This window comes from Anguilla rostrata, chromosome 14, assembly GCF_018555375.3.
Source record: "Anguilla rostrata isolate EN2019 chromosome 14, ASM1855537v3, whole genome shotgun sequence".
Taxonomy (NCBI): domain Eukaryota; kingdom Metazoa; phylum Chordata; class Actinopteri; order Anguilliformes; family Anguillidae; genus Anguilla; species Anguilla rostrata.
The window spans coordinates 9,608,363-9,625,206 of record NC_057946.1 but is presented as its reverse complement, the minus strand read 5'-3'; the positions used below and the strand labels follow the sequence as shown (position 1 = coordinate 9,625,206).

General features: G+C 35.7%; 1 long non-coding RNA gene across 5 annotated transcripts in view; it reads left to right on the top strand.

Moving 5' to 3' along the window:
* LOC135239641 (uncharacterized) overlaps positions 1-16,488 on the top strand; it is a 63,086-nt gene extending 46,598 nt beyond the window's left edge. Inside the window, exon 4 of one of the 5 annotated variants that reach the window (XR_010325435.1) lies at positions 16,377-16,488. This is a non-coding gene — a long non-coding RNA (uncharacterized LOC135239641). Of the gene's footprint in view, positions 1-1,628; positions 2,977-4,284; positions 5,028-5,267; positions 5,402-16,376 lie in introns of those variants that run through there. The other 4 variants (XR_010325432.1, XR_010325434.1, XR_010325431.1 and 1 more) reach the window with 4 other exon arrangements.
* Positions 16,489-16,844: the final 356 nt, after the last annotated feature.

Below are 16,844 nucleotides of genomic sequence, written 5' to 3'. Positions count from 1 at the left end.
CCCTCTCTACGATGATTTTACCTGCAATTTATTTCTCACTATTTGTGATTTTAAATGTTATGACATTAGGTATTAATCAGGGTTTCTGAATAAAAATAAAAAAAAACTAATTACAGTGTGACTTGTTGAGCAAACAGAAGCTTAATTTTGGTATAATAAATCTTAGTCTACACATTTACTTTTTTTCATTGAGATAACTTTATTATGTAAAATGAATGTCAAGATAAGTGCTAAGTGAGAAGCGGTGATGAGAGGAATATCAATAATGGACCACAATTTGACAAGAGCAGAGGCCCTTGACAGTAGACGGAGAGCAACAGGGCAAAATTGATTGGCACAGTGTCAACGACTTACCCTGGAGAACAGTTCCTTCATCGTAATGTCACGCCACCGACCTTTTGCAAAAAGTCACTGGAGTGCTACATTGTAACCATCAGATGGAATGACTTTGAGTGTACATGCTAAAGTTTGTGTGTATACGTGTATAGTATTTTGTGTATGTATGTTTTATCACAATGAGAATGAGAACAAAAGGGTTTGAAATGTGGTAAGGCAACTATATTGAAACAGGAAACATACAGTACTATTAAATAAATATTCAAGAAAATGTAATCCTGCATCTTCCAAGATACTAAACAAAGTTCTACAATAACCACATTTTAAACAACGTAATCAAAATTATCACGTTGCAATAGGTATACGTAAATACTTAAGCAATAAGTAATGAGAGGCCATGCTTTAGTGTCAGAACTTTCTTTTATTCATGCATCTGTTTAGTGTGATAGGTAATTAACTGGGTTGTAATCTAGGTTCAGTTCCCGGCTAGGGCGATGTCAGTATATATCCAGCCATATAAATGTGAAAAGGTAAAAAAATAACGTGTGCATAAACGGATGAACAAATACACGAGAGGCGCATGAGTGAGTCTCAAATCAAATCTGACCTGTGCCAGTGCCGACTGTGGCGATCAGCCCCGCACGGCATGGATAGCAGCGCTCATAGCTCGAGTGACTCCTGTCGGCCAGCTGGCCACCCAAGGCTTGCTCTCTGCGCACTGCGCTTGCATGGCTCGTAACTGCAGTGTGAAAAGAATCATCTGGCTGGCATCACATATTTCGAAGGAGAACACTGAGTTGTCTTCAGTCTCTTCAGCAGGAGGGGTCATATTTGAGCATGCTTGTAGATACCATCACTTAATCTTTGGCCATTACAAAATTAGCAGTTGACTGTGGCATTATGCACTGTTTATAAAGGGAAAGATGGGGTGATCTGATTGGCAATAATGAAACCCAATCACATCCATGGTTAATTTATTCATATTGATCCAGCTTCTTTTACAACTGCACTAAAGCCTGATGTCATGTGATTACTGAAATTGAGTTGAACAGGCCCTAATCCTCCAGCACCTTGAGTTACAGCTAGTGTTTAACAATTGCGCCTTGGCTGTATAATAGGGCCCATAGTATGACTTAAATTGACTAGCTGGCAAGCTATCTAATTTGATTGTCCAAGTTACTATTGGGAATTTGGTAGAAAGCAAACTGACTGAGTTGCAAGATATCAATAGCCTGCCAAGATTAAATAGTTTAGTCACCCTTCTGACACATGCCCATTTGTCTGATTGACAGCTTCAGATCCCACTCCAGAGGCTGGAGCAGTGATGTTCTGATTACTGGAATTAACTAGCACTGTCTGGAACATACCTGAATTGCTCCAGTCCTTCAGATGATTTTGTCAGTCATTTTGAAGTCAGTGATGTTAAAATTATTGTTGTTTTCCATATAGATCTCCATTTTCTTCTTCCTATCTAAGGAAATGCTAGTGCGAATCTATTGAATGGGCTGTCTAGCAACAATGAAGTATCCATTATAGCATGAAGATGCCCACTTAGTCCTCCAATTGAGTTGTCCTGAAATATTTAACTTCATATGAAAAGGAAACATTATTCTCCCATTTATACATTTGCTAAACATAACTATACATATTTTGCCTATGCTTAATGAACACTTAAAAGTAAGTAAATGCCTCTAAATAAACATGATAAATAATTGGCTAAATCTTCCGATTATATGTTTTTTGCATACCTTTTACACTAGCAAAGCAGTTCATGGCAAATAACCTTGATCAATGAGCTGTTTGAAATTTCTGTATTCAGGACCCATGGGAGTAAATTTCACACTATGGCATGACTTCTCTCAGTATAACGGGAAATATAATTATGTATTAAATTATGTGTACATTTATCACAGCTGAAACATGTCCCCAAATGATTTGCAGATTTATTTGTGAAAAAAGAATAATAATAATACATAACTGCAGGGGGACACGTTTTTTTAAAATGATTAAGCATGCAATATAGTTTGTGAAATATCAAAAATAAAAAATAAAAATGTAAAAAATAAAAAATAAAAAACTACTGTATGTGTATCACAAGGGAAAATAAAAACTGATTGTCATTGATTGAAAAAAAGAACCTTGTTTTACTGCAATTGTAGCAATTCTACAAGCTCAGTCTGTTTTGAAAAGGAATTGACTGCTAGAGAAATGATTCAATCTCTTTCCATTCCACTGTATAAAGATCTCAATTTAGATATGTCACAGTGAATGGGGCTCCACAAAGTGCTGAGCTACCTTGTCTGTCAATGATTTCAGGCAATTCAAAATAACCTGTAGCAATGTGAGGGGGGGAAGCCAAACAACAAAGATACTATACTCAGTATATTAGAAGTCCTTTGAGCTTGCAGTAAGTCGTACAATGTAGTATTAGCTTGTTAGGGGGGAAAGAAATTGGTTGTATGTTACCACATGTTTATGAAATGAATACACATATACAAAACTAAATTATAATTGTACGCCTGGTTTACAATTTGAATTAGGGGTACAACTAGATTCGCTTTAAAAGCATTATGTAAATAGATGTTAAATGCAATAAAGTGTACAGCAACACCAGCTTTTCGCCTGTCACTGCCCCCCATGATGTCAGGACCCTAGCTAGCTGTAACTGCCATTTTATTATGATATCAGCAAACTACACAATGGAACAGCAAGGGCATTTTATCAGATGTTCGCCTAAATATTCTCATAAATCTTGGGATAAGTTGACGATGGCTGTAAAGTAGACCAACCACAGTCACTATCACACAGTCACCAATGAAGCCCAGTTTTTGAGCCCAATTTTATTTTCCACTATAAATGATTTCACACTTTCATGTGACACACAAACTTTGAATGGCCACAATCTCTTCAGATGGTAAGACAAAAAAAAAACACAGAGCCAAGTTATATGAAATAATTTAGGATAACTGGGTAGCATTGCTTTGGAATAGAGCTCATTTAATTTGTGTGAGCAAAGATAGCCAATACTGTTTGTTGCAACTTGTATGCGTGAGTAACCTGACTTTTTTGTACGTTGAACGTGTTGTAGTGATGTTTAAATACAGCAGACTGTATGCATTAATCATACCGTCTGACAATTAATAAGTTTTATACGACCAGATGCATATGAAGAATTAATGTTCACTGACAGCAGTAAAACATAAATCAATGTATCATCCCTTTAACATTCTATTAATAATACAACTGTATAATTGCACATAACATAATACATTATTCATCTATTCTTGACAAACAATTATCAAATTTGCCCAGGCAAATCGCAAGTTAACTGTGCCCCGATTATACTTGTGTGTGGTTTGCGTAAGGTTTATCTATTTTGGCAATGTAAAGCTGGAAGCACAGAGCTAAGCTAATTGTGTTTGAGGTAAAATAATGCCAATGAGTTATGCATGATGGTGACATATTGGGAGACGACAGGTTTAGAACTGTAGGATGGGGTCACATGCAATGAAACCTGAGCCCCGTGAATTTATTTATTTATTTGAGTTCAATGTGTTTTGAGTTACTGCAGATACACATATTATTGTTCTTTTTCTGTCGGCAATTTGTGCAGCACAAAAAACAAAGCTAGCTAACAAGATGACAGCTGTCAGTTTTTTATATAGTTAACTGAAAAAGAGTGCAATAGCATAACAAAGGTGAGCAGTCTGGTCAACAAAAAATGGTAATGGATGCACAGCAATCAGTAATCATATGAGTCATGGAGGCAGACTACAGATGAGCCCTTTCCCTCTCTACATCCAGAAATGGAAGAGGTTATTGATGGTGAGGTGGATTCGGGGGGAAAGTCTGTGCACTTGAGTCTCTGTCTTTCGGCCTTGGGCCCTCTTTGGGCAGTGCTTATGGTGAGTGAGAGACTGTGTAACTGCAGCACATATATTCACCCAGTGCCTGCTGGCTTACCAGGCACCAGAATGCCTGGAGGTGGAAAAACGGATGTTGGCCTTCAAGGTAGAGGAGGTGAGGAACCAAAGGCAGAAGGTGACACTACTAAGGGGCCTGGCTGACATAGCAATAAAGCAGACGTTGTGGACTGAGACTCTATCATTGGTGCTGATTCAGCTTGTGGCATCCCTGCCAGCAGCTATGGGTGTTCCCACACCACCCTGCAAAGTGGCAGATGATTGTGCAGACCATTTGATGTTCTTTTTTTATTTTTTAAATCCCATATGTTGTGCTGCCAATACATGCATTTCTTCACTTCTACAAGAGAAAAATATAATTATCACCAAAGAAATATTCATGTTGTAATTAAGTATCCAAAATAAATACACCTCTTTGGAAATTGCAATGAATGGAAAAAATATCCACGTATTGTATCTGTTTGACTGGACACGACTTCATCTCATACCACACCTAATTAAAATTCATGAGGCCATTCTAATGTTACACAATAAACATTTAATGTTTAGAACTTAAAACTACACATTGCGTGTATATGATCTGTATAATTTAATTGAGATTCCCTTACTACAAGGAGCATCCTGCTCAGCAGATTGAAGTTGAATTCCGGGTCAAGACACCATGAAAAACATTTACTTATAAAAATTTTACATGACTCAATAAGATTCAGGGCTTAAATAGTATAAATTGGCTCACATTAAAATATCTAAAAACACATGAAAAGAAGCTTTTCTTTGCTATGCATGTATTCTTCTTCCCTTCGGTCAGATGTTGGAATTACTCAGTCACATGGACACATTAGGTTTATTTTATCTGTTTGTGAGGAATTATGTGCCAGAATTCCTTGACATTTTGATGTGATAAAACACAAGAGAATGCTCTGGTACTCTAATGGGATTTACAAAAGGCCACCTTGCACTGAATGAAAATGAAATCACTGACATTTATTTCTTTTGTTTGATCAACAGGACAAGTGAAACAGACACAAGCCACAGGGTATGCAGCCTTATTTTAAACATTGTACAACAAATTTGTTCGTATAGCAATATGTAATACAATAATATATACATAAAATGCCTGTAATGTAAAAAGTAAAAGATATACAAGTACTGAATGCTTGGCTTTTATTTAAGCCGTTCTAATTGGTATAAGATACACATTTCTTATTATCTATTCAGGAAACTGCATGCAGCCAGCATCAAGTCCAGGAAACATGCTATTATTTGGATATATTATGTTCAATGTGGTGAAAATGCTGAATCAGTAATGGATTGCCATCAACAGTTCATCCAATTTAAAAGGTTAAAAATAGGTATTATGAGCCCTCACTTACACATAATGGACCACAATTGAGGTTTAAAATGACTTCTCCAGTACAAATATTGCTATGCATGGATTTATGATAATTAGATATATACCGTGCAGGACTCTAAATTTCCCGTAGGTGTGAGTGTTTGAGTGAATGGTGGGTGAATGATGTGTGTGCCTTGTGATGGACTGGCGAACTGTTCAGGGTGTATTCCTGCCTCTTGCCCAATGCATGCTGGGATAGGCTCCAGCACACCCCACAACCCTGACCAGGAATAAGCGGGCATGGACGATGGATGGGTGGCTGTACTGTGCAGTTCAATTCCTAAGAAAATTATTCTGAATGTGCTATCCCAATTGGTCCTTCGTTTTTGAAAACCTTACATCATTTTAACCACTGACTCACTGGTACACATACAAACTTGATATTCTGTATATACAGTGCAGTGCATAAGTATTTTGACAGTGACTATCAAGTAACTTATTACTAGGTAGCCAGATGTTCTGTTGGTAATAGTGATTTCACTGTTGGTACAAATGATGAATGGATAGTTGCCAGGTTAGCTTGAAAAGATGCAGAGATAAGTATTCATTCAACTGATATTTGCTGTGTGTCAGGACACAGGTGGTTATCCTTTTGTCCATATACTCTGTAGCTATGTCTAGCTAACAAATGTGCAGATGCAACTCAACAACGCCATATAGCCAGCAAGCTGCTTCCATTCACTGTTGAATGATTATCACTTTAAGACCAGAGTTAGGCTGACATTATTTAATTGTAAATAAAATGACATTCTCTTCTTTGATGCCAATATTCTTTGAATGGAAAAATATTCATTTCAATTTACTGTGTGCTGATATGTGCTAGATGAACAAAAAATATCCCTTGGAGTGATCATAAATAGTAACATTTAAAAAATGTCATCCCGTCCTCATGCAACAAAAGATTACATACTCACATCAGATATTTTAAGAGAATCTACACATCGCTGAATGGAACGTGATCTTAATGCTGCTGTGTAGATAGATAGATGCTGGATAGATGCAACTGAGTTCTCTCTCCAGAGTCCCCTCGGAAAATACCATTGCTCGCATTTCGATCACTTAATAGTTCTCGCCAGATGCATGAAGCTTGTGTCCCTGTAACTCTGCATCACCAGAAACTTGGAGCAGGAGTACAGGTGTCCAGTCACTGGCGTTCTAATGTATTCATAATCAGTTTTACCCTCAACAAGGTTAAGTTGTTGAACCTGTCACCTTCTTCAACCCTCTAGTTTGCACCCCAGGTAAAGTCAGAAAGTTTTCTGAAACCTCTGAAAATAATTGATCCTTATATCTGGGCCAATCAAAAATATGCACTAAAACTGAATGAAATAAGAAAAATATATATATATAATATAGTGACTTTTACTCTGATACAGTACAATTTTATCCCTTGTGCACTCATAAACACTGTTAAAGTTTAATTTACCTGAACAGAAATACTGTATGCGAATGTGGGACTACTGGAACTATCCAGGCCTCAGAATGACAATTATTATACCATTCAAATCCAAAAATAATTCCATAAAATGTTGTAAAATGGAACCAAAACAAAGTTTATTTTCGGTAGGCACTTCTTGTTCCGCCATGTCTACCGATAATCACTGTAATATTGTTTCACAAAAAATAATTTCATAACCAAACTCCAATATAGTGTGAAAATAATTGCCCAGAAAGAGATGGACAAAAATAGTTTCAAGCAAACTCACAAAGCAAGTCAGCATTGTGAAGGTCAACAGCTGTTTGGGTCGGCTTGGATTCCTAATGAAGCATGTCCCTACTGAAGTTCCCCTTAACTAATAGGTGAACACGCTCATAAATAACCACAGTATGCTAATGGCATTAAAAGTCAACACCGCACTGAGAAAATGACCTTAAAAAATGGCATATAGGACATAAACTGTATATACTATATATAGTATAAACTGATGCCATTTATATAATGTGTGAAATGTTGACATTTAACTATTGATTTTCACCACAGTAGAGTATTCAAAAAGTTTTGCTTGTAAGTAATGAAATGATTAATAAAACATTTACAATGGCGCAATATCTTCTCAAAGAGTTTTTCTTTTATTCATTCTGCAGTGTGTGACTCCATGTCTTTTAGCCTCATTTGTCCACTTCGACCTCCACTCCTGGAACTAATTGACATAAAAATGACAGTGTTAAGCGCAACAGCATTTTCCATGTCAAATTTAGCCAGCAATTCCACCTCACCCAAGAAATTCCCATTAGATTAATCAAACAGTGTCTGTCCTTCCACGAAAGGCCAAGTTGCGTTCAGCTGAATGACTGATAATGATGATTATTCTGGTAAGCATCACTCTCCAGTGATTTTTCTCACTCTAAATTATCTCCGTGTTGCATTTGTCAGCCGTTTCCGACCATTTGCATACGCCATGACTCCATGCTGCAAACGTGTGTGTTACATGCCGTTGTGACACCCTCAAGAGGGTGATGCAATAGTTCTGGGAGAGGATCGTTATTTGTCACACGCAGAGAGAATGAGCGCACCCACAGCCACCCCAAAATTAAACCAGGTTTCGGACAAAAACAAAGAAGTAAAACAACAAATTTAAAATAACAAAGATAAAAGATAATAAAACAGAGCAACCGCTGTTCAGCATGCCACTTGTAGCTGGCCAACTTTTCAGTTGCCAGCCAGACTGCTTCTCACGGAACGTTTTCTTTCCTGTCTTTTGTGCGCGGACAGACAGAACTCAAAACAGCTGTTCTCTCGGTGTGTGCAGGAAACATTGGGAGCATTGCTTTGGAATACAGTGTGTTTAATTTAGCCGCGTTTCCACCAAAATTACCCGGAACTTTCAGTCCCAGGAACTACTTTACCAGGAACTAAAAGGTTCCTTCAGCCAATGGTTGTCTGCGTTTCCACCGGGGTCTAAAGTACCGCGAAGATTAGGCAAATTAGCCCACTGACGTTGTCGTCGGTCCATCTGTCATATGATTTCTTCTGTAACCCCATACTACCACCGAAGTAGCCTACATTATTTTCTAATAACCGGGACAGCCCGGAGGGGTTTATTCCACATATATACAACGGGTTACCAACAATGACTATATATGGTTACTTTTGTATTTATTGATTTTCATATATCCTCTCAAACACATTCATTAACAGCAGAAAACATGCACACGTTGTAAACAATTTGCTGTTTTATTACTTTCTCGTCGTCAATTCCATATAGGCTAATCGCAAAATGACAAGAATAGAACGAAAACTCGGACTTGCGTGAAAATGTAAATTAGTAGTGGTACAGCCACCGTTTGCTTTCCTTCGAAGTTACTGCTAGCCGAGCAGCGAAGTGTGCCCTCCAGATGCGAACCGTGCACCATAAATGAGTCCATAGTCTTCCTGGTCTTTTCGTGGAATTGAAAAATGGCAGTAAAATTGAGTAAAATTACGGCAGTCTGAAAAAGCTAAAGGGAAGATTACTAGAATTAACCTGTTATTTTACCCGGATAAAAAGTGCGGAAGGTGATTTCCAGTTTGCTTGTACTGTATCACCAATGTTAATTATGCAGAACTACCGCACACCTCACATAACTGTATCAAACGTTTTGAGTCAATTACAACGGGCTAACAAAGAAAATCCGGAAGAAAATATCCGTAATATGCTGTCCCAGCACGAATGCTTAGCATTTTATAAAACGAATACTAAAGCAAGAAAAGAACAGAAGAGCACACGTTATAATTCCAAGACGTTGACAGGCTATAACCAAAAGTAGGCTACTGCGCCGCATAACATACAAGTTTGATTTGAAGTTATTATGAAAATAAATTGGTTTTCCGCTGCATATTTTCAAACATGGCGGGTAATGGCGGAAAATAAATACAACACAAATGCTACGAGTACTCGACCAATCAGAAATGTTCAGCGCTGCAAGCTCCACCCAAAAGGTTCCTGTACTTTCGGAAAGTACTACCCCCCGAGCAGGAACGTTTTGGGGGGTAGAACAAAGCCCCCAGAACTAAATTTAGACCCTAGTTCCTGCGGTGGAAACGCACTGAGTTCCTCAAAAGGTTCCTAGTTCCGGGGTATAGTTCCTGCGGCTTTTGTGTGAGCTGACATAAATCTGTATCTAACCAATTAGATACAGATACTAGATGCCCTAATTGACTTGGCAAAATAAATGTATGGTAACATGAAATGTGGAGAGTTTTGATTTTGAAATAACCTCTTATGGAAATAAAGTTGATACTCTAATTGACTTAACACAGAGTTGTGAAAAATTGAGTTTAAATATCTTTAGACTGGGTGTATGTAAATATTTGGCCTCAATTGCATGGAGATACCCGAAAGTGAATGCAAATACCGATTTGTACGAGCATTGATGTTTGATCATAACTCTGTTGCTTTATTTCCAGATTTATTTACTTGAATTATAATTTAAAAAAATTAAAAAAAATAATAAAAATTTCATTTATTGATGTGAAGTGAAAGTAAAGGTGTTGGCACTTCAATGCTGATCTGAATGCCAAAGGAAGCTTCCTAGCTGAAAAATGAGCAGAAAAAAAACCACATAATTGATGTGCTCATTTGAATGGTGTGCAAAGCAATCTCACTTTGATGTATTTGTTACTCATAATTGTAATACATAATGCAAGGCAGCCTTCTCTGCATAATTCAGAATCTCTTATATTTTAACATCTGGATATTTTGTGCATTTTTTTCTCATGTTCAATTGTCTGAGCTGAAATACAAGAGACAGACTCCACTGAGCAAAGTAATGATGCAAAGCTACAGAAGTGCCTGAAGCGATTGCTGGAAAATGAGAGACATTTGGCCATCATTGTTATCCAATCTTTGGCACCCTTCAGCTTCAGGGAAACCTGGAATTCCACACAACTTAAGGAAAATAGGTTATTTATTTATTTATTTATTTACAGTGGAAATGTATCTAATTGTACAGAGGAATCATAGAAAAAAAATAATGATTTAACTGGAAAACATAAAACCCATCCTAATCTCTATTAAGCTCTTTGGTCTATTATCAAGCTTTATTTGGCCTATTATCAAGCTTCATTTAAGCTTCTCCCTAAATGATCATTTTGTCCGATGCATGAATTCTTACAAAGTTATCATAATGATGTACAGTTTCAATACAATACAAAAAATAATAAATAAATAAATACATTTATAAGCCACTATAGTATGCGCAACTATAATATCAATAAATACATGGCCTGTTTCCACATGCAATTGTTTTCTTGCATGCCTGAAAACTTGATATTTTGAATAGTAGTCCTTTTAAAAATAAATTAATAAATAAATCTTTCAGAATGTATATATTATTATTATTTTCCACCTTATCAAATATGTCAATGTTTCACACCTCTTTTGTCTCCACAGCAACAGGAAAAGGTTCTTGTCCCATGAATTCATTACACTTATATCTCCCATCTAGGACAATTACAGCTCTTAAAAGGCAAATGGCAGTAGTAAGTGGCTCTCAGAAATTGCCATTGCAGAATTGGTTAATTCCAGAGTTGCTGTTTAATTGCTACAATCACATTTCTACAACACTTTTGGAAAGGAATAGATACCTGAGACCCCTATACAGATGATAGGAATTCTCACTTGAGAATGATGCAAAACTGAGTTCCATGAGTCAAAACAATGCATTTTATCATGTAAAAATGGTTGTTTTCAAACTACAGCAATAATGAACCAAATATATATATATATATATATATATATATATATAATATATATATATATATATATATATATATATATATATATATATATAAATTTCAGAAAATGAAGAGTGTGCCAGGTTCCATTCCAGTAATTAAAAAGTGTCATGCAAGTGTGTGCATATAAAATCCCAAATACATTTATGGTTGCTGATAACCAGTAAAATGCACATTTCTTCTGTTCTGGAAGATTCTGCTTTGGAGTCATACGTATGTGGGATACCTAAATACTTCAATTCAAAATAGCTTGACACTGAAGGCGTATTAATAATTTCAATGATATTCCACTGCAGCATATTCACAACAGATATATGCATTTTAGTCTTCAGTTTTCCCCTTAAGAAAAAATAAAATAAAATAACTCTCCAGCCCACGTCAGACATTCTCTAAAAAACATATTTTGATCATTCCATTAAATATGGTGGGAAAGTTTTCAAAATGTTGCAAAAGCTCTCAGAAACTCACATTTACTGACTGAGCGGCTTACAGAGCCTGCAATGTTTTGCATGTGTTAATCTTGCCTTTTGTCTCTCTTCTCTAATATGCTGAAAAACATCGTGTAATTGTTAAATTTACATTACACATTCAGGACAAACACTGTTGCTATGGATTTACATGGATTTCAATTTTGGAAATGCAGCAGACAAACCTCAAAGCTAGAGCTACACGTACAGCAATCACAATAAGATAATGTTAAAGCATGTCATTAAAAATAAGTCAAATAAAATAAGAAGAGGAAGACAGACTGATAGGGAGTGAAAATAGCACCGACCTGAAGTTATATGGACTAAATTATACAGCCAAGGTAATAATAATATGGTGAATGTGGGGTTTTTTTTTGTTTTTTTTTTTTTGCTTCAATATCTTATGAAGTAAAAACTCTTTAAGATATATACCCTGAAGCATTAAGTCTTTTTTTCACCAGAAAGGTTTGAGTACTTGCAAATGTGGAGTACAGCAACCAAGAATACCCCCTGAGGATCGACCGTATTATTCGCAGGGCTAGGCATTAGGGCACTGAAAATAGTTTTCCATTTATCGAAATTAAGCAAATGTAGCATTGCCCCATTGGCTTAAACGCTTACTTTTAGCCTGTTTCAAAAGCAGTAATTGATGTATCACACTGTGTAAAATCTCTATGGATGTAGTATCTATGCTGCTGCTTGGGTGAGATCAGTTCACTGTATACCACAAGCAATAAACTTGAGATACAGTGGTTGCATAATGTATTATGACAAGCGGTTGTAAATCATTAGTGGAGATACGAAGGAGTCATGTAGCATTTGACATGCCATTATAGCAAGCCCTGTACATAACATATTACGCATTATAACTACTTAATATAACTGTTATGCTGTTTTTAATCTGTGTGTCAGTTTTATAAAGCTGAACATATTACAAAGAACAACCTATATGTATATACATATATACCTTTTTTTTTTTACGATGTAGTGAACAATTTTAGATGGATCAAACAATTTTGTAATTAAAGAAAATCACATGTGGTTGAACTACACATTCTCTGCTTTCATTTAAGGGTATTTTTATGCAGTTTGGTTTCATCATTGAAAAATTATAGCACTATTTATTCATAGCCCCCCATTTCAGGGCATCTATATGCTTCAGAATTAATTCTGCTGTCGAAGACAGTGAGACAGTAACTGGCAGCCATACATTTTATAGTGATTTGCAATCACATGATTATCTGATTTGGGGGAGCAAGCTATTTGCATCAACGAGCAGGCGTACCTAAAAACATGGTCACATAGTATTGTGGCATTGCACATTGATTGTGAAATATGGTATCAAATTGGGTCGTCATTGCTAAAATCTGAAACCCCAGCACAATTCTTGCTCTTGTTAACATATTGTGATTCTGTAATTTGTACTTGTGCCACTACTTCGGCACAACAAAATAAGTATATTTCTGGTAATGCACACACATGCACACAAACATAAAATATCCAGTGAGTTTTGGAGGGGATTTAAGTCCATGTGTCCACAATTTATTTATTTATTTGTCCAAAAATACAGGTTGCTCTTATCACAAGATGCAAGTTTCCATATTGTATAATATTGCGTCATGAGCCCCTGCCCACTGATAACGAATGTGAATAGATTTTTTATTTTTTTCAACAATATATTTTAATGTGCTCATTTTGGGAGATTGCACATTGCAGGGGGTGGACTGGATTTTGCCTAATGAACATTATTCGTATTGTAAGAAATAAATTTATACTCTCTATTATGTAAATTTTGCCATTAAATTTCAAGCAAAGCTTTATTATTGATTGTCTCATTTTGTAGCTGTTCAGTGCTGATAAAGCTTCAGTGAAGAACAATCTCCGCTGGATTCAATTGGCATTCAGTCAACTGGAAAGCTTTAGCCCATCCTGCAGAGAAGGATTCAGAAAAAAAAAGTTGTATTCCTGTGTGTCCCTGTTGAAAAAAATGTTGTACTCTGGTGTGTCTCTTTAGATTATTTCATTTATTTACTTATGTTTTACATATGAACCATTTTTTTCTGAAGCTGTATAATTACTGTAGGAGTTCAAGGTCAGGTATCTTGCCTAAGGGCACAACAGCAGTGTCATAACAGGAGCCAGACCTGTCCCCTTCTGGTGTAATTATGACTAACACAACCCTATCCCACGGTGCTTAGAATAACCCATTTCAGAAAATAATAATAATTAGGAATGCTGTGTTATGCCATAATCCCATATGGACTATCAGAACTACTCACTGAATCAGTAGTAGTCCCACAATCTGATTTACATCTACAGTACTATGGATTCATAAATGTCAGTCACAAAAAGTCAGTCAAATTAACAAAACATTTCTATCCTCTTTAACACTTTTTATTATGACCTTACTCTCTCACTGGAATTATACCAACAAATAAATAAATAACTAAATTATATATATATATATATATATATATATATATATATATATATCATTTTTATTTATTTATTTATTTATTTATTTATTTTATTTTATTTTATTTCTGTTGCTGTAATCTATCAGTTATATAACTAATATATTTTTCACTGTTCCAAACATCCAATTCCCTGATCGATGCTATTGTCCAGATTATCATGCTTGGTTGGTATAACTGCAGATGAGACTGGGCTGGGCGTGCTTCGTAAATGGATGAACTACATGACAATGGTGCCACTTAGAAATTCTGTATTCTGTATCATTATTGTTGTTTAATGTGTACTAATGAAGCTTTAAAAAAGTGCACAATTTTGGTAACCAAAAATACCAAACACAGAGTATTTTAACACAGAGTATATTAGTGGTTTCAATTTAACACACCTTTATTATATTATTTGTGAATACTTTAAAAATATACGAAAGTATACTTACAGAAAATATATAACAATAGCTGGATAGCCATAAAAATAAAAACATATATAAGCCATTCCTTACTGTCCATCTGGAACCACTGGCTACTTGTAGGCTCACTGATGTCTCTTTGAGCCAGTTAGCATGTACAAAGAGGAAATGCAATATTTTCCAATAAATATTTTGCACAAAAATCACTGAGCTTTGCTTGTAAACATGCTTTTCCAGGAGGTATATTTAGGAGAATAGTTTTACTTCAAACTGAAAATTGGAAGTTATGGGTAATTTCGTTACCCAAAGTCTGCAGTATTGTATACTTTTTCATCATGCAAAATTAAGTGAGGAGAGACCAATTTAACGTGCTTCCCTTCCGTTGTTAAAAGACTCAATATGAGCGAATTAACAGCTTACTGTTTCGCAAAGAATTCCTCCAAGTGGAAGTGGTTAAGTGCAAGTGAACAAGGGCACATCTTTAACGGATTGGACCGCATCCCTAGACTCCAGATGGTCATGTTTATTTTTCCTCAGCAGGCTATGTAATGAACCATGAGGAATTGTGAGGCTTATTTCCGAAACCGTAATGGTCATCAATTTATGATTTAGCATGATCAAAGTTGTTTATATAATGATAATCATGCAGTGGCCTTGGTTCAGTGCAGGAAAAAAAATATTGTTTTGTATAAAAACAGGAGTTGGTTGGGCATTGGCAATGTTCTCTCTGTTTTTGTTTGAGCTGTTTGGTATTAGAATTAGAAAATGAATAAAGCAGATAATGGCTAAATAAACATTTGTATAGATTGTGAGGTCTGAAACAAACTGTTTATATGAAATGCAAATTGGGAGTAAAATATATCATCAGAATTCACATACGTTAACATAAACACTAATGTTCTTATAGAATTGTTCTTATAGAGTGTTTTGTTCATTTCAAGTTTCTTGAAATAGCTCCCTATTTCCTAAAAAAAAATAGCTGCAGTGCTCTTTTGCTATTTCTCTCTGCACTCAATTTAACTAGTTCAATGCAGAATGCAAAGTTCAATGCAAAATGCAAAGTACCTCCTAATGCTCAAATATGCTGGGAAATGAAAAAAATAAAAATATAGCAGTGTTCCAAAATCAATTTGCCTTGCTTTTAATATAAAACTTTCTCTCTGCATCCATATTAATCTCTGTGTATAGTTTTCCCCTCTACACATGACCACCTAATCCACTTGCAAGAATAATAATTAATAAAATTTTTTTTTTTTTTTGCATTATTTTTGTGACTCGTACATTAACTACATTAACTTTTGTTTTAATTAATTTGTTAAAGTATATGAGTAATATTGAAATATGGTGGTACTATAGTGATTCATTGTGACCATGGATTCAGGGTCTGAACACATTGACTGCAAACTAGACTATTTCATTGGTTATTTATTTATTTATTTATTTAACCATTAAAACATGACATACATTTTAGGGCGTAAAACAATTGCCTCTGTCATGCATACTGCATTTGCAGAACAACACTGAATCTTAGCCACTTACCTTTCAGCTCAAATATTTTGGGTGCACAAATGAGTTGATGAATGTAAAACTCCTGGTTAATCTTGTGTCTTTCATCATGAAATCCATCGTGACAACAATTGTGATGCAGTTATCTTTGCTTTAGGTGATGGAAGAAGCACCTCATACCATATGTCCAGTTACATTAATGGACATGCTACTAAGCTGGGTATACGTGGACAGGCAAGATAAATTGTTTACAGTGATACAACTATTTTATGCTTGATATTTGTATTTATTTTTTCTACATGCTTCATGATCCATTCAGTACTTCACAACAGGTAGCTACTTACTGTATTTATTCCTTTTTAAAAATGTACAATTTTCTAAATAAGTTTTTTTTCCTTTCCTAATTTTAGAGTATTTAATTACTTATCAGTTGATCTTAAGTGCAGATACACTTAGCCTTAACCGTTCTGCTGTTTCTGCCATAACAGAATGGTCCAGGCTGCTGGCACATGTCTGTCTTTGCTTCTTCTAGACAGACAACCTACTTATCCAGCATGCTGATCTTGGCCCTTGCACTGTTTCAGTAGAACAACTTAAACTCGCTCATGATGCTGTGGCTAGGCTC